The sequence below is a fragment of the Oncorhynchus kisutch genome, linkage group LG4, assembly GCF_002021735.2.
Source record: "Oncorhynchus kisutch isolate 150728-3 linkage group LG4, Okis_V2, whole genome shotgun sequence".
Taxonomy (NCBI): Eukaryota; Metazoa; Chordata; class Actinopteri; order Salmoniformes; family Salmonidae; genus Oncorhynchus; species Oncorhynchus kisutch.
Genome location: NC_034177.2, coordinates 78149865 through 78165251, shown reverse-complemented (window position 1 = coordinate 78165251; position 15387 = coordinate 78149865). Strand labels below are relative to the sequence as shown.

At 41.7% G+C, this 15387-nt stretch overlaps 1 protein-coding gene across 4 annotated transcripts in view; it reads right to left on the bottom strand.

The window, feature by feature from the left end:
- Nucleotides 1–15387, bottom strand: part of LOC109890034 (equilibrative nucleoside transporter 1-like) — a 66443-nt gene that overhangs the window by 24592 nt on the left and 26464 nt on the right. Inside the window, exon 1 of one of the 4 annotated variants that reach the window (XM_020481993.2) lies at nucleotides 4345–4467. The exons of 2 other annotated variants lie outside the window; for them this stretch is intronic. The gene's annotated coding sequence lies outside the window, so the exon portion shown is untranslated. Of the gene's footprint in view, nucleotides 1–4344; nucleotides 4468–15387 lie in introns of those variants that run through there. One more of the 4 variants, XM_020481996.2, reaches the window with a different exon arrangement.

Below are 15387 nucleotides of genomic sequence, written 5' to 3'. Positions count from 1 at the left end.
TTTCCTAAATGCCTGTCTATATTTGTTCCTAACTTCACTGAAAAGTTGCATATCGCGGGGGACATTTGATGCTAATGCAGTACGCCACAGGATGTTTTTGTGGTCTGGAGTGAACCAAGGGCTATATCAGTACCTGGTTCAAAAAAACATTTGAATGGGGCATGCTTAATTAAGATGATGAGGAAAGCACTTTTAAAGAATATCCAGGAATCCTCTACTGACGGAATGAGGTCAATATCCTTCCAGAATACCCGGGCCAGGTCGATTAGAAAGGCCTGCTCGCTATAGTGTTTTAGGGAGCGTTTGACTGTAATGAGGTGTGGTCGTTTGACTGCAGACCCATTACGGACGCAGGCAATGATCGCTGAGATCCTGGTTGAAGACAGCAGAGATGTATTTAGAGAGCAGGTTGATCAGGATGATATCTATGAGGGTGCCCGTGTTTACGGATTTGGGGTTGTACCTGGTAGGTTCATTGATCATTTGTGTGAGATTGAGGGCATCTAGCTTAGATTGTAGAACGGCCGGGGTGTTAAGCATGTCCCAGTTGTCACCTAACAGTACGAACTCTGAAGATAGATGGGGGGGGGGGGGCAATCAATTCACATATGGTGTCCAGGGCACAGCTGGGGGCCGAGGGAGGTCTATAACAAGCGGCAACGGTGAGAGACTTGTTTCTGGAAAGGTGGATTTTTAAAAGTAGAAGCTCAAACTGTTTAGGCACAGACCTGGATAGTGTGACAGAACTCCGCAGGCTAACTCCGCCCCCTTTGGCAGTTCTATCTTGTCAGAAAATTTTATAGTCATGGATGGAAATTTCAGGATTTTTGGTGGCCTTCCTAAACCAGGATTCAGACACAGCTAGGACATACGGGTTGGCAGTGTGCTAAAGCAGTGTAAAAAACAAACTTAGGGAGGAGGCTTCTAATGTTAACATGCATGAAACCAAGGCTTTTACGGTTACAGAAGTCAACAAATGAGAGCGCCTGGGGAATGGGAGTGGGGCAAGGCGCTGCAGGGCCTGGATTAAGCTCTACATAAACAGAGGAGGAGTAGGATAAGGGTGCGGCTAAAGTCTATAAGAACTGGTTGTCTAGCGTGTTCGGAACAGAGAGTAAAAGGAGCAAGTTTCTGGGCGCGGAAGAATATATTCAAGGCATCATGTACAGACAAGGGTATGGTAGGATGTGAACACAGTGGAGGTAAACCTAGGCATTGAGTGACGATGGGAGAGGTTGTCTCTTGAAACACCATTTAAACCAGGTGAGGTCACCGCATGTGTGGGAGGTGGAGCAAAAGGGCTAGATAAGAAATATTGAGCAGGGCTGGAGGCTCGACAATGAAATAAGACAATAATCACTAAGCAAAACTGCAATGAACAAGGCATATTGACATTAGGGAAAGGCATGCGTAGACGAGCAAGCATAGGGTCCAGTGAGTAGCTAGGCGAGCTGGAGACACAGCGATTCAGTGTGTAAGGATAATAATTCAGCCATAGTTGTTCTGCAATGTTTATTGCTTGCCAACATTTTACTCCCTCTTCTATGTTTAATATCACACACATACAGTTGAAGTTGGACGTTTACATACACCTTAGCCAAATACATTTACAAACTCAGTTTCACAACTCCTGACATTTAATCCTAGTAAAAACTACCTGTTTTAGGACAGTTAGGATCACCACTTATTTTATGAATGTGAAATGTCAGAATAATAGCAGAGAGAAGGATTTATTTCAGTTTTTATTTATTTCATCACATTTCCTGTGGGTCAGAAGTTTGCATACACTCAATCAGTATTTGGTAGCATTGCCTTTAAATTGTTTAACTTGGGTCAGATGTTTTGGGTAGCCTTCCACAAGCTTCCCACAATAAGTTGGGTGAATTTTGGCCCATTCCTGACAGAGCTGGAGTAACTGAGTCAGGTTTCTAGGCCTCCATGCTCGCACACGCTTTTTCAGTTCTGCCCACACATTTTCTATAGGATTGAGGTCAGGGCTATGTGATGGCCACTCCAATAGCATGACTTTGTTGTCCTTAAGCCATTTTGCCACAACTTTGGAAGTATGCTTGGGGTCATTGCCCACTTGGAAGACACATTTGCGACCAAGCTTTAACTTCCTGACTGATGTCTTGAGATGTTGCTTCAATATATCCACATAATTGTCCTTCCTCAAGATGCCATCTAGTTGGTGAAGTGCACTAGTTCCTCCGGTGCAAAGCACCCCCAACAACGTGATGCTGCCACCCCCGTGCTTACTGGTTGGGATGGTGTTCTTCAGCTTGCAAGCATCCCCCTTTTTCCTCCAAGCATAACGATGGTCATAACGATGTCCCCATGTGCAGTTTCTGGCTTTTTTTAAATGGAGGTTTTGGAGCAGTGGTTTCTTCATTGCTGAGCGGCCTTTCAGGTTATGTCGAATAGTACTCGTTTTACTGTGGATATAGATACTTTTGTACCCTTTTCCTCCAGCATCTTCACAAGGTCCTTTGCTGTTGTTCTGGGATTGATTTGCACTTTTCGCACCAAAGTACATTCATCTCTAGGAGACAGAACACATCTTCTTCCTGAGCGTAATGACGGCCCCATGGTGTTTATACTTGTGTACTATTTTTTGTACAGATGAACGTGGTACCTTTTAGCATTTGGAAATTGCTCCCAAGGATGAACCAGACATGTGGAAGTCTACACTTTCTTTTTTTTCCCTGAGGTCTTGGCTGATTTATTTTTATTTTTCCCACGGTGTCAAGTGAAGAGGCACTGAGTTTGAAGGTAGGCCTTAAAATAAATCCACAGGTACACCTCCAATTGACTCAGATGATGTCAATTAGCCTATCAGAAACTTCTAAAGCCATTACATAATTTTCTGGAATTTTCCAAGCTGTTTAATTAAAGGCACAGTCAATTTAGTGTATGTAAACGTCTGACCCACTGGAATTGTGATACAGTGAATTATAAGTGAAATAATCTGTCTGTAAACAATTGTTGGAAAATTACTTACAGTATGTCATGCACAAAGTAGATGTCCTAACCAACTTGCCAAAACTATAGTTTGTTAACAAGACATTTGTGGAGTGGTTGAAAAACAAGTTTTAATGACTCCAACCTAAGTGTATGTAAAGTTCCAACTGTACATTCATTATTAATTTTGGTTGCCTATCCTGACGTATAGTTTGTTCTATAGAAAGTATTTGACTCTGATGTGTGCCACAAAGTATTTGACTCTAGCCACAAAATTAAGGAAATTAGAAAGAGGGGGTTCTGGCAGGGGTGAGATTTTCACCACCGGTAATACCGTTTTTGCCCAACCCTACTTTGTATATTACCTAAACTACAAACATATTAAACATATTAGTTTACTATACACTTCAAGGGTTGGTGACAGTTGCCTCTGAACAGTGGGAGGCACCAACCAACTCTCTGAATATGGACATTAGCAACTAGTAACAGTAAATGTTTAAATACAATGTAACTGCGTGGCATGTCCCCCATTTCTCACAGGAGTGAACACGGTTGCTGTCTGTGTTCTAGCTAGTAGTAACCACTAATGTATGGTAGTAACTAGCTCAGTTAGCTGCAGTTCATCAGCTGTTCATGTTAAGACAAAGAAGCCATTCTCGTGACCCACAAGGAAGATGACCAAAAATAGCACTGACACATGTGAACGACAGCACGCACCAAGACGAGCGAGGTAACGCTGGGCTAACCATTCTTCTATGACCTGGATATAGTAGGCTATAGTATAGCCAAGTCTTCTGGGAAACATTGAAAGTAATATGTGTCATGCGAGTACACAACTATATCAAAGACGTGACCAGTTTCGGCATTGTTAACTGACAGGGCGAGCTAGCCAACTCATACGAGCGAACGTGCTTACTCAGAAAGAAGAAAAAACATGAATGCAACGTCCGATCACAAGAATTGGACAGCTACCTAACGTTAACAAACAGATGGGTGTTTAGCCAGACACGCAACCCAACAGTCCCCTTGTCTTGTTTTTGCGCGCTTCAAAGTTGGCGCTAAATGTATTCACAAATCAGGACAACAGAGTTTTCTAGAACAAACCATCGGTGTTTTTCAGCAAAGGCTGAACATGTTGTAAAAAAAAAAACATTAAAAAATGACAGTGTAGCTATGAGAATGACTTTTTGCTAACAATTGCGACATCTCAAAGAAATTAGCTAACGTCACTCATTCGTAAACAAAATGCGCAATCATAAATTGTCGGCGAGCGATACAAGTTACTGCAATAATTTACTCATTTGTAAAATAATCTACAATTGATATATGAATGTACAAGTAGTTTTCAACAAAGTTTAATACAATTTTCTAAGGCAACAGTACCTTAGCGTGAGAAGAGTAGTCTATCCTCAACGCTGTCCAGATTAGATTCCGAATTTACGAAATAGTGAGGAGACGCATGGATATCCCCCAGCTCATGAAGTGACAGGGGTGTATTCATTACATCTTGTAACGGAAACCGTTGACCGTTTTTTTTGCACAACGTTTTTCAACAGACGAAACGTTTTGCAACATACTTGGCGTAATGAATAAACCCCAGCAGGGCCACGTTCAGTTACCATACGTTGTTGAACTTTGCAGATATAAATACCATGAATAGAGCCGACATGATTCCTTGTTCTACGTGTCTCTATGTTTACATATCACGTTTATATCTGAACTTTCCAAAACGTCGTGTTCTGCTGCGCCCCATCACTGATTTATAGGACTCACCCCTTGACCAATATGACTGAGAAATATCACTAACTGTTTGGTGATCATAACCTAAAGATACTATCTATCACCAAAGCATTGATTTAGCTAATTAATTACTTTTCAAATAACATTCACTGAATACAACATATATTCTACAACAGGTATGTGAATCATTTAATCAATTGATAGTGTCAGAATTTGATCACTTCCCCTTCTATAGTCTCCTCGACTATAGAAGGTTATAGCTCAGCCTCTGAATATCAAATAAACTAAACAATAATATCCCCATATGCATCAGAGTCACATCTTTCCCGGGTATTTTACAGCTTGTTTGTAGCATTAAGTACTGTTATTTTTCTTATAAATCTTAAACTAACAAGGGGTAGGCCTGTGCTTTAGGATATGTAAATAGTGCATGGTGGGTGGAGGAATTGACCGACACATCTATGGATAGAGCAGCCTATAGCCTAATTTCTTACATAGGAAGAAATAGGCTCCAATGCAAAGCCCTCTTGTTGTTAGTAAAGTCTCATTTAGATGAAGACGTTGAAATGGATTATGCCTACTCAAATATGCCTACCTGCAGCACAATGAGCTGCTCCAAGTTTCAGCACCACCATGTAAATTACTTGAATCTGGCTTATTGTGAAGTCAATAATTGATAAATACATCATGGGCAAGAAACATATTGTTTTTAATAAAAATCTATTATAGTTGTAGCAAGCTATCAAAGTTGACCTCCGGTCCTCCTCATATTCGCGCTCCCCTTCTCAAAATGGTAACCAGACAGGAATAGGTGAAGCGAGACATTTTACGCTCGCCAAAATCTGGCCAAAATAAGACCAATGTGTTTCTATGGGCATATTTTGGACCTAAGCTTTTGCCTGCCTTTCCACCTTTGGGGCAACGACTCCTATTGTTAGGACGAAGACATGAGCATTTCGTCATTATATACAGATCTCTGTGGTAACATGATAGTTCTACTTCATTCTACAGGGGGCCTTAGGGGTCATTGTGTTGAAAGAAAAACAGGCCAGGCTTATTAGTTCTCAGTTTTTTCATCCTTGCCCTCAATTTTTAAATTAAGTCCCTCAATATAAAAATGCATACCCTCAGATCTCTCCTGCCGATTCGAACACACCCTTATCATGGATTGATCAGAGTTAATTGAGTTCTACTTCAATCTTGGTTCAAAATATAAAGATTTTCTTCATTATTTGAATATATTATTGAGAGAACCTCATTCATTTACAGATTTGACTTGGCTGATATGGCTGACTTGATAAATGATGGTTCAAATGATAAGCTACTCCTGACTCCTTGTGGATTCATGTAGCCTCTCTCTAGGCCAATTCATTTTTTAAATGGTTTGAGGCAATGCATTTTTTTTTTAAGGTATTCGTTTTTGTATTAAGGGAACAAAGAAAAACAAATGGAGGAAATGGATGAAAAATCTGACTACATCAAAATTACTACCAACTGTAATTACAGTCAATAAAAAGTGCAAGTAAACATTTAAGGCCAGTTTAAAATACTCACTTGGTCTCAAAAGGCAGCATTATTGAAGGTTCAAAACGTACTTTACAATCGTATACCCCTTAGGACCCTACTGTGAAAGTATTCACCACCATCGCTCCTCAATTACCACTCACACACAGCAAGTCACAAGGCTGACTTGTGATTTACAATTCAAACCATACAGTAGATCAAATCAAGTTAGGAAGAGATAACACCAGAGCACATCCAATAGGACTTAGGCTCTTACGAGGGAGGTATAGTCTGAAGACATACACCTGACTGGTATTATGTGAACATTCAGCTTGCCCTGCTTGGTCATGGGTCAGCAGCAGTCATCACTCCCAACCGAAAGAGCATGTACATTCCACTCTGAAAAGTGGCACTTGTTGTCAAAACACAATCGTGAGTTGATTTGAGAAATGTTCTCTATCCACTGCCGACAACCAAATTGAAAGACTTGGTGAAAGAAAAAACAGAATTACATATGTTTGGGGGAGATTTACCATAAGAACAAATACTCTCTGAAAGTGTGTGGGAACTTTTACAATTCCATGTCTGTTTTGTCATCTCAAAACTCAACAATCTACTTTGTTAATAGTAACAAAGTGTCCTGGGTGAGGTTGGATATTGAAGGTGCTAAAACTGACTTTACAACGTGGAGCTGAATTTCAGAATCAAGCTAATAGCATTTCCATAGCACATCCGGTATTACAATCAAGAGAAATGTGCTGAAGACAAACAAGGGAAATATGCATGTATCAGGTATGAAGGTAAGACCCAGTTGCAGACAATGTCGAATTAACAGGTCGGCAGGCGGGCTCAGGGGCAGGCAGAGTGATCAGGCAGGCGGGCTCAGAGTCAGGACAGGCAAGGGTCAAAACCAGGAGGGTGAGAAAAGAGAGACTGTGAAAAGCAGGACCGGAGAACAAAAAGACAGGTGAAACAGATCAGGGTGTGACAGTAACCCCCCCACCCCCTGTGGGGCACCACCTGGTGTCCTACTTGGGCGCATACCTAGTTGACCGGGGTGCCGGCGGTGGAAGTCGGCGATGAGGGCTGGGTCCAGGATGTCTCTAGCGGGGACACAGAACCTCTCCTCCGGGCCATAACCCTCCCAGTCAACCAGGTACTGATAACCCCTGCCCCATGGTCGAACACTCACAGGCTTAGTCCTAGACACATGGAAAGTAGGGTGAATACGGGGGGGAAGGGGTAACAAAAGATGAACAGCAGTGGGGCTAATGACTCTAGAGATGGGGAACGGGCCAATGAAACGGGGGTAAAGTTTACGGGACTCTACCAGGACGGGCAGGTCCTGGGTGGAGAGCCATACCCTCTGCCCGAGCCGATAACGTGGAGCAGGGGTCCGGTGGTGATCCACTTGTTGCCTATACCTGGAGGTGGTCTTCAACAGAGCGGCCCAAGCTCTCTTCCAGGTGCGGCGATAGAGGCGGATGAACATCTGGGAAGAGGGATTTCTGACTTCCTCCTCTTGCTCGGGGAAGAGCGGAGGCTGATATCCCAAGGAACACTCGAATGGTGAGAGACCCGTGGCAGAGCAAGGAAGGGTGTTGCAGGCGTACTCAACCCATATCAGTTGTTGGTGGAGACTAGGCAGTGAAGAGTCGTCTCTAAGTCCTGGTTGGCTTGCTTCAACTGGCCGTTGGACTGGGGGTGGAATCCGGAGGACAGGCTGGCCGACGACCCAATGAGCGCGCAGAACGCCTTCCAGAACTGGGACGAGAACTACGAACCCCGGTCGGACACCATGTCCAACATTTACCAATATGTGCCCTTCTTTGCGAGGCATTGGAAAATTTCCCTGGTTTTTGTGGTTGAATCTGTGTTTGAAATTCACTGCTTGACTGAGGGACCTTACAGATAATTGTATGTTTGGGGTACAGAGATGGGATAGGCCTAGTAATTCAAAAATCATGTTAAACACTTATTGCACACAAAGTGAGTCCATGCAACTTATTATGTGACTTGTTAAGCACATTTTTACTCCTGACCTTATTTAGTCTTGCCATACCAAAGGGGTTGAAAGCATATTGACTCAAGACAGTTCAGCTTTTCATTTTTAATTCATTTGTAAACATTTTGAAAAACATAATTCCACGTTGCCATTACGGGGTATTGTGTGTAGGCTAGTGACACAAAATCTCAATTGAATCTATTTTAAATTCAGGCTGTAACACAACAAAATGTAGAAAAAGTCAAGTGGTGTGGATACTTTCTGAAGGCACTGTAGCTTTGTGTCTAAATGTAGCGCTCTGAGAGCCCTTTTCTACCGACAACACTATAAAGCATTGCTCTGAGTTTGGGTTTCCAAATGCTCTTTAGATTGTCTGCTGTGGCTGTTGAATGGAATTAGTGTGTTTGAATGGAATTGTCTGAAGCGTTGTTTATGTTCGGCTTTGACAGTATTCTACTGGATATGCCGAGTGTGAGACTGTTGTTTGCTCTTATGGTACAACTGCTTTCACCCACACCCTGTCTAGTCTAAAATAAGGCTGCTGTGGTTTGGACAGAGACCATCGGAGGAGGTGTAAACTGGCAGCTTCCCCTCAAAACCCACAAAGGAACTGGGCTAGCTGCTGAGGGAAGGTCCAAAACCTGTCCTCTAATGCAGTGTTTTCCAACTCCAGTCCTCAAGTACCGCCAAATGTACATATTTTTGCTGTGGCCCCGGACAAGCACTCCTTATTCAACTAGTCAACTAATCATCAAGCCCTTGACAAGTTGAATCAGGTGTTTTTGTCTGGGGCTACAACAACAATGTGTGCTGTTCGGGGTACTGGAGGACCGGAGTCTAATGGCCCGACGCCATATTACACTTTAAAGAAGTAGACCTAATTATATTTCTGAAACAAGCTCAAAACAAAAATGCGTATATCGTCATAATTGGCTCTAGTTCTCCAACCTCGGCCACATTGTTTTATTTGGCTTCCTCCAGGATGGAAAACTCACTAAGCAGACAGAACAGGACAGCACTGACTGTGTTTTTCCAGGGCCGGAGTACGGGGGAAAATGGGCAGGGTGAGACCTGTGGTGGTTGTCTACATTTGTATAGCTTGTCCTTCTTACTTCCATTTCTCCCACTAATAGACCAGTCAACCAACTTTATTTCGGTTAGTAACACGATATTAATATCAGATGTGCAATTAGTTTAACATTTTCCATGTGTTACAGTATCAAGATGTCTACTTGCTCAAATTGGTTTGAATTCTGTCTACCCATTTTAGTAACGACAAGCAATAATATACGAACACAAACATACAGTCAATGCCTATTCTAGAACTTCCTGTTGAGTTTGTGGCACAACAACCAAAGAAAGAAAAAACACATTGACAAAAAGGAGTGAAAGTGGTGTCTCTGACAACATACTGAGATTTAAGACTGAGAGGACAGAAACAAAGTCCTTGGGAAAGCCTTTTTAACTCTTAAAGGAGTTGATAGAGCCCTGAACCCCATGCAGGATTAAAGTTTTTGCAGGGAATAAAACACTGTAACTCTGTGGATTTACCTCTAAACTGCTACAGTGTAAAGGAAGAAAACAGAGGTCTCAGTTGGGCAAATCCGACTGATGTTTTTCATAGCGTTCTTCTAAAAATCCACAGCTATGTGGGATGTGGCAGTGTCTGCTACACATTAAATGACTATATTTAATTTATTTAATCAAGGCTGTAAGGAATTTATTGAAAGTCTGACAGAACATCCAATCTCAAACAGATTCATTTACAGACCTGAATAATTTGACCAAGATGTGTTCCTTATGTTTTGTTTTGCAAATTTGAAAGTACATCTACAACAGCTGTATCAAAATCCCAGAAGAGCTGTGTTGTGTAACTGCACATTCTGTTTAGCTTTTGGGGGAATCAGTGGGGGGAGTTGATTTGTGCCTGAAGGCATGTTGGTATCTGTGTGTGCCCTGTACGTGACATACCTGGCAGAGGAATGGAGCTTCGGAAAGAACTCTATTCATTATGACATGGGCACTGCTGAAACCACTTCACCATATGTTGGGGAAGGAAATCTGAACACCCCCCCCCCATCTCAATTTAGGTCCTTAATGATATGTTTACCTATCAAGCTCTGTATGTATGGGATCTAGATGCAGGGGATTTCTTTCTTACTGTAGATCCTTCTTCCCCCTTTGAACCCTATTATTCGAGCACAAGACAAAAGGTCAACATTCTCAACCCTCGAAGGGCTGTACATCCTGTTACCTTGTCCAGAAGTCATTACACAATTGTTCTCTTCCCATCATCACCTAAACCAATACCAAAGAAAACAAGAGTGAGTTGCCAAGCACAGTCCTACCAACCCATTAGCCCTGATTGTTAGTGACCTTTTTCTAATTGTTTGCATGGGTCCTGGAAGGCACCTGCTGAAGCCATCAAGACGGCAGTCAGCAGACACACCGGTGGTGCAGTAGACTGAATAAAAGGCTTATCGGTCCACTCCGCTTCACGTCCATATGTCATGGAGAGGATTCAGGGTCGTTTAGGTTCACTCCTAAAATGATATACTATTACCTATCATCGACTGGACCCCCGCAGGTATCACATAACATTGCTCCATAAGCAATACAGTCCAGTGCATTTAATCATACAGGGGGAAAGAATCCCCATATCCTCTTCCTGTAGCTGTTGAATGGAATCTAGAAGACTGGCTCCGTGTTCTGATTACGTTTCCGAATCTGGGTGAGCAAACAAATGCATGAACCCAGACGAATCTGTGGCCTGAGGTAACCTAAAGTGTAAGTTAAAATAACTAAATAGACCAATAGCAGTTTAAAATATGTTGTCCAGCCACAAGGCTCACACTGCATTTTTAGCTGATAAAGAGGATATCGTGACAGGATGTTTTCAATCTATTAGTCTGAAGGTCAACTCACTCATCTCTTGCAGGGATCCTGTCATTCTGAAAGGCACGGTTATAGCCATCTGACAGCCTGTCATATAAACTTTCTCCATATGTCAACATAGAATGTATGCCCCAATAATTTAGTGTAAAACATTTGTCATTGTATTTCACATGCCTTGACACCACTCAGGGAAAAGGCCATTGAGTCAGTGAACCTTGAGCGTGCAAATCAATGTGAGATTAAACAGGTTCAGGTTCCACTTGGCTCTGAACATGTCAGTGATATCACCAGTTGTCATTTATGGGCAAAGGAACCATGCTGCAGTCATGTCTGTCTGAATTTCCCTCATGCACTATATTTCCAGAGGTTCAGTGGGGGTGTTGTGAGAGTGGAAGCAGGTTTGATTGAGTAACACTCAGCCACAGAGATTCCAAAACAACATAAATTTGACATTTGAGCAATTTAGCAGACACTCTTATCCAGAGTGACTTACAGATAGCTTGGTGGGACAACCACATACCACAGTCGTAGTAACTGAAATACATTTGTCCTTATACAACATACACCAATAGATGGGTGGGCGTCAGACTGATCCAAACCTTCCTCCTCTTTTCTGCCAAAGCAGCAGGGCTGTGCCATGATGGTGTCCACAATGACCATTTGATTGGTTATTCCACAAAATGGGTGCCTTTTGCGTCCCTTCGATATATTAAGTCGATATTGTGCCCCAATATTACATTTTTTTTGTAACAGTATTTTTATTGGAATTTCACAATTTTCACCCATATTAAGAGATACAACAGAGACAAAGCACACAGAACAAAAACAAGAAAAACAGCACCCACTTACACATATCTACACGCATATATATACACATACATACCTACACATACATATACATACACACACATACATATATATACACATACATACCTACACATATATATACATACACACACATACATATATATACACATACATACCTACACATACATATACATACACACACATACATATACCCATGCATATACACACACATACGCATACATACGATCACGCACACACACACACACACACACACCCATACATACGTACACCATTTTCCTCTTCCCGCTCGGTGCTTCTCTCACCCCATCACCATCATTGCGTCTCTCAATACATACATTTAAACAAACTTACAAACAGAAATTAAACAAAAAAGCTCAGTTTAAACCAAGAGGTTAGGTTCCACACATGGAACGTACAGTGTAGTTCTGAAATACATAGATCTCCGCCATTCTAAGAGAATCCTTGCAGCATAATAGCTGATACCTCAGGTTCTAGGTCATTTAGATAAGGTTCCCATACTTTGTAGAACTGGTCTGTTTTAGAATGCAATGTACATGTCAGATATTCCAGAGGCACCCATTCAAATAGTATCTTATGCCAATCTTTAATAGAAGGAACCTTATCACTAATCCACTGTAAAAGGATGTTTTTCCTCGCTGCGAAGGTAAGGATGTTGTAAAGCCTCCTTTTACCCACAGAAGTAACATACCTACTAGGGAGACCTAACAGTAAAGAAACTGGGTCCAGTTCTAGATCAACCCCTAGGATCTTTTCAATTTCTTGCAGAACACCAGACCAGTATGTTTGTATTTTGGTACATGACCATAAACAATGTGTTAGGGTGCCTGTATCAGTTTTGCATTTAAGACATATGAGGGGAAGAGGAAGTGGGGCTAAAAGCTGGTCTGCGATTTGGAGATATATGCAATCTGTGTATTATTCTTAATTGGATTGCTCTAGTACGATTACATATAGATATTGTTTTTGCATATCTCCAAATGTCCTCCCACATCTCTTCATCAATAGTAACAGACAATTCTTTCTCCCACACTTGTTTCACCCTCTGTGTTGACAGCAGAAAATTACCTTAAAGTATCATAAAACAGACTTAGACATTTTCCTTTGTGGGAAAAAAAAGCATTCTTTCAATGACAGACACATCAGGGTTACCAATTAAGGTGGTGCTCTTCAGAATATAATGTCTTACTTGTAGGAAGCGGGAAAAGTCCTGCTTTGGGAGTCGATATTTCTCGACCATCTGCTCAAATGACAACAAAATCTTATCAGCAAATAAGTCATTTAGCCTGCGTATGCCCTTATTAAGCCATAAGTTAAAGCCAGCATCCAGCAATCCTGGACTGAAATCTGGGTTGTTAAGAATTGGGGTAAGAGCAGAGGTTAGTTTGGACCTTCCCAGGAAGCGTTGAACTGACCTCCATACTTTGAGTGTGTTAAGTGTAACGGGATTATTGCAGTGATCTTCTACAGACTTGAAACTTCTGAAAAATAAAAGATCCTGTAATGGGTATTTTGAAAGAGAAGTCTCAATGTCTAACCAAATAGAGGAGTCATCATTTGTGATCCAGTCAGAAATATAACAAAGGTGGGCACACCATTGATAGAACCTGATATTGGGCAGGTCCAAGCCGCCCATAGAACTTGGCAGCTGCAATATTGCCATCTTAAGTCTTGGCTTGCGTTTACTCCATATAAAGGAACTTAGCCATCCATTTACATCCTTTATTACCTTATTGGAGAGTAATACTGGGATCATTTGGATTGGGTAAAGTAGTCTAGGTAAAATGTTCATTTTCAAGAGGGATATTCTACCCAACCAAGAAATCGGGAGAGAGTTCCAGCGCTCCAGATCCTATCTTATTGTATCAAACAAGGGAACAAAATTGGCTTTGTACATTTGCTGGAATTTAGGAGTTACAAATATACCCAGATACATGAAACCTGAGGGAGACCATTTAAAAGGGAAGGGGGGAGAAGTATTAGGTACAGAGTGTAGGCTACCAAGTGGCATAGCCTCTGACTTAGTAAGGTTCATCTTGTAGCCTGAGAATTCGCTGAATAATTCAATAATATTAATAAGAGATGTAATTGAAGTCTCGGGACTAGAGATGAATATCAGGACATCATCAGCATACAAGCTTATTTTATGGTGAACATCACCAATGAGCAGCCCCTGTATAGCAGGCGTTACCCTGATGGCCTCGGCCAGTGGTTCCATAACGAGTGCAAAGAGGAGGGGGGATAAAGGACAGCCCTGTCTAGTACCTCTGTGTATAGAGAAGCTATTTGACCGTAGCCCATTAGTAAGGACAGCAGCCTGAGGATCATCATATAAAACATTCACCCATTTTATAATGTTGTCCCCCAGACTAAATTTATTTAGAGCAAATAATAGGTAAGATCACTCCACACGATCAAATGCTTTCTCAGCATCTAGGGAGAGCACAAGACCATCCACAGCACTTTGTTGGTAGGCTTGAATTACATTAAGAAGCCGCCTGACATTGTTGCATGACTTACGGCCCTTAATGAAGCCAGTTTGCTCTCCTTTCACAATTAGTGGCAGTGAGTCCTCTAATCTTGTGGCTAGAATTTTAGAAAGCAATTTTCTATCCACATTCAGAAGGGAAATTGGTCTGTACGAGGAACAAGACTCTGGACATGTTCCCTTTTTGAGAATAAGTGAAATGTTGGCTTCTCTCAGCGTTTGAGGGAGTTGGTCATTTGAAAATGAGTGGTTAAACATATCACGCAATGGCTCAAGGATCAGGCCATGGAACTCTTTATAGAACTCACTACAAAACCCGTCTGGTCCTGGGGCCTTACCATTTTGCAGATTCTTAATTGCGAACATTATCTCGTCCTTGGTAATAGGGGCATTAAGGAGGGACCTCTGCTCTTCGGAGATAGTAGGGAGCTCAATCTTACAAAATAAGTTCTCCATTAATTTGGGTGCATCCTTTGGCAGTTCTGAGGCATAAAGGTTTGTATAACATTTCTTAAATGAGTCACTTATCAATTTATTTTCATATAAATGATTACCATCAGAATCAGTAATAGTAGCAATTGACTGAGAGTCAGCTCTCTTTTTAGCTAGGTATGCCAAGTACTTTCCTGGCTTATCGCCATGTTCATATAGCTTTTGCCTGACAAATCTCATTTTCTTTTCAGCGTCCTGTGTTAGGAGAGAGTCTAACGTTGATCTAATTACTGATATTTCCTTTAATAGGGCAGGAGTGGGCGTTTTAATGTAGTCCTTCTCTTTAGTTCCTAATTCACCCTCTAACATTTTTTGCTTTTCACGCTTTTTCCGTCTCTTAGTAGCTGTGTATGACATAATCAGACCCCTGGCATACGCTTTACAGGTCTCCCAAAGGAGCGAGGGGTTATCTGTTGATTGAGAGTTAGAGAAAAATGCTTTAAACTCTGTAATAAAA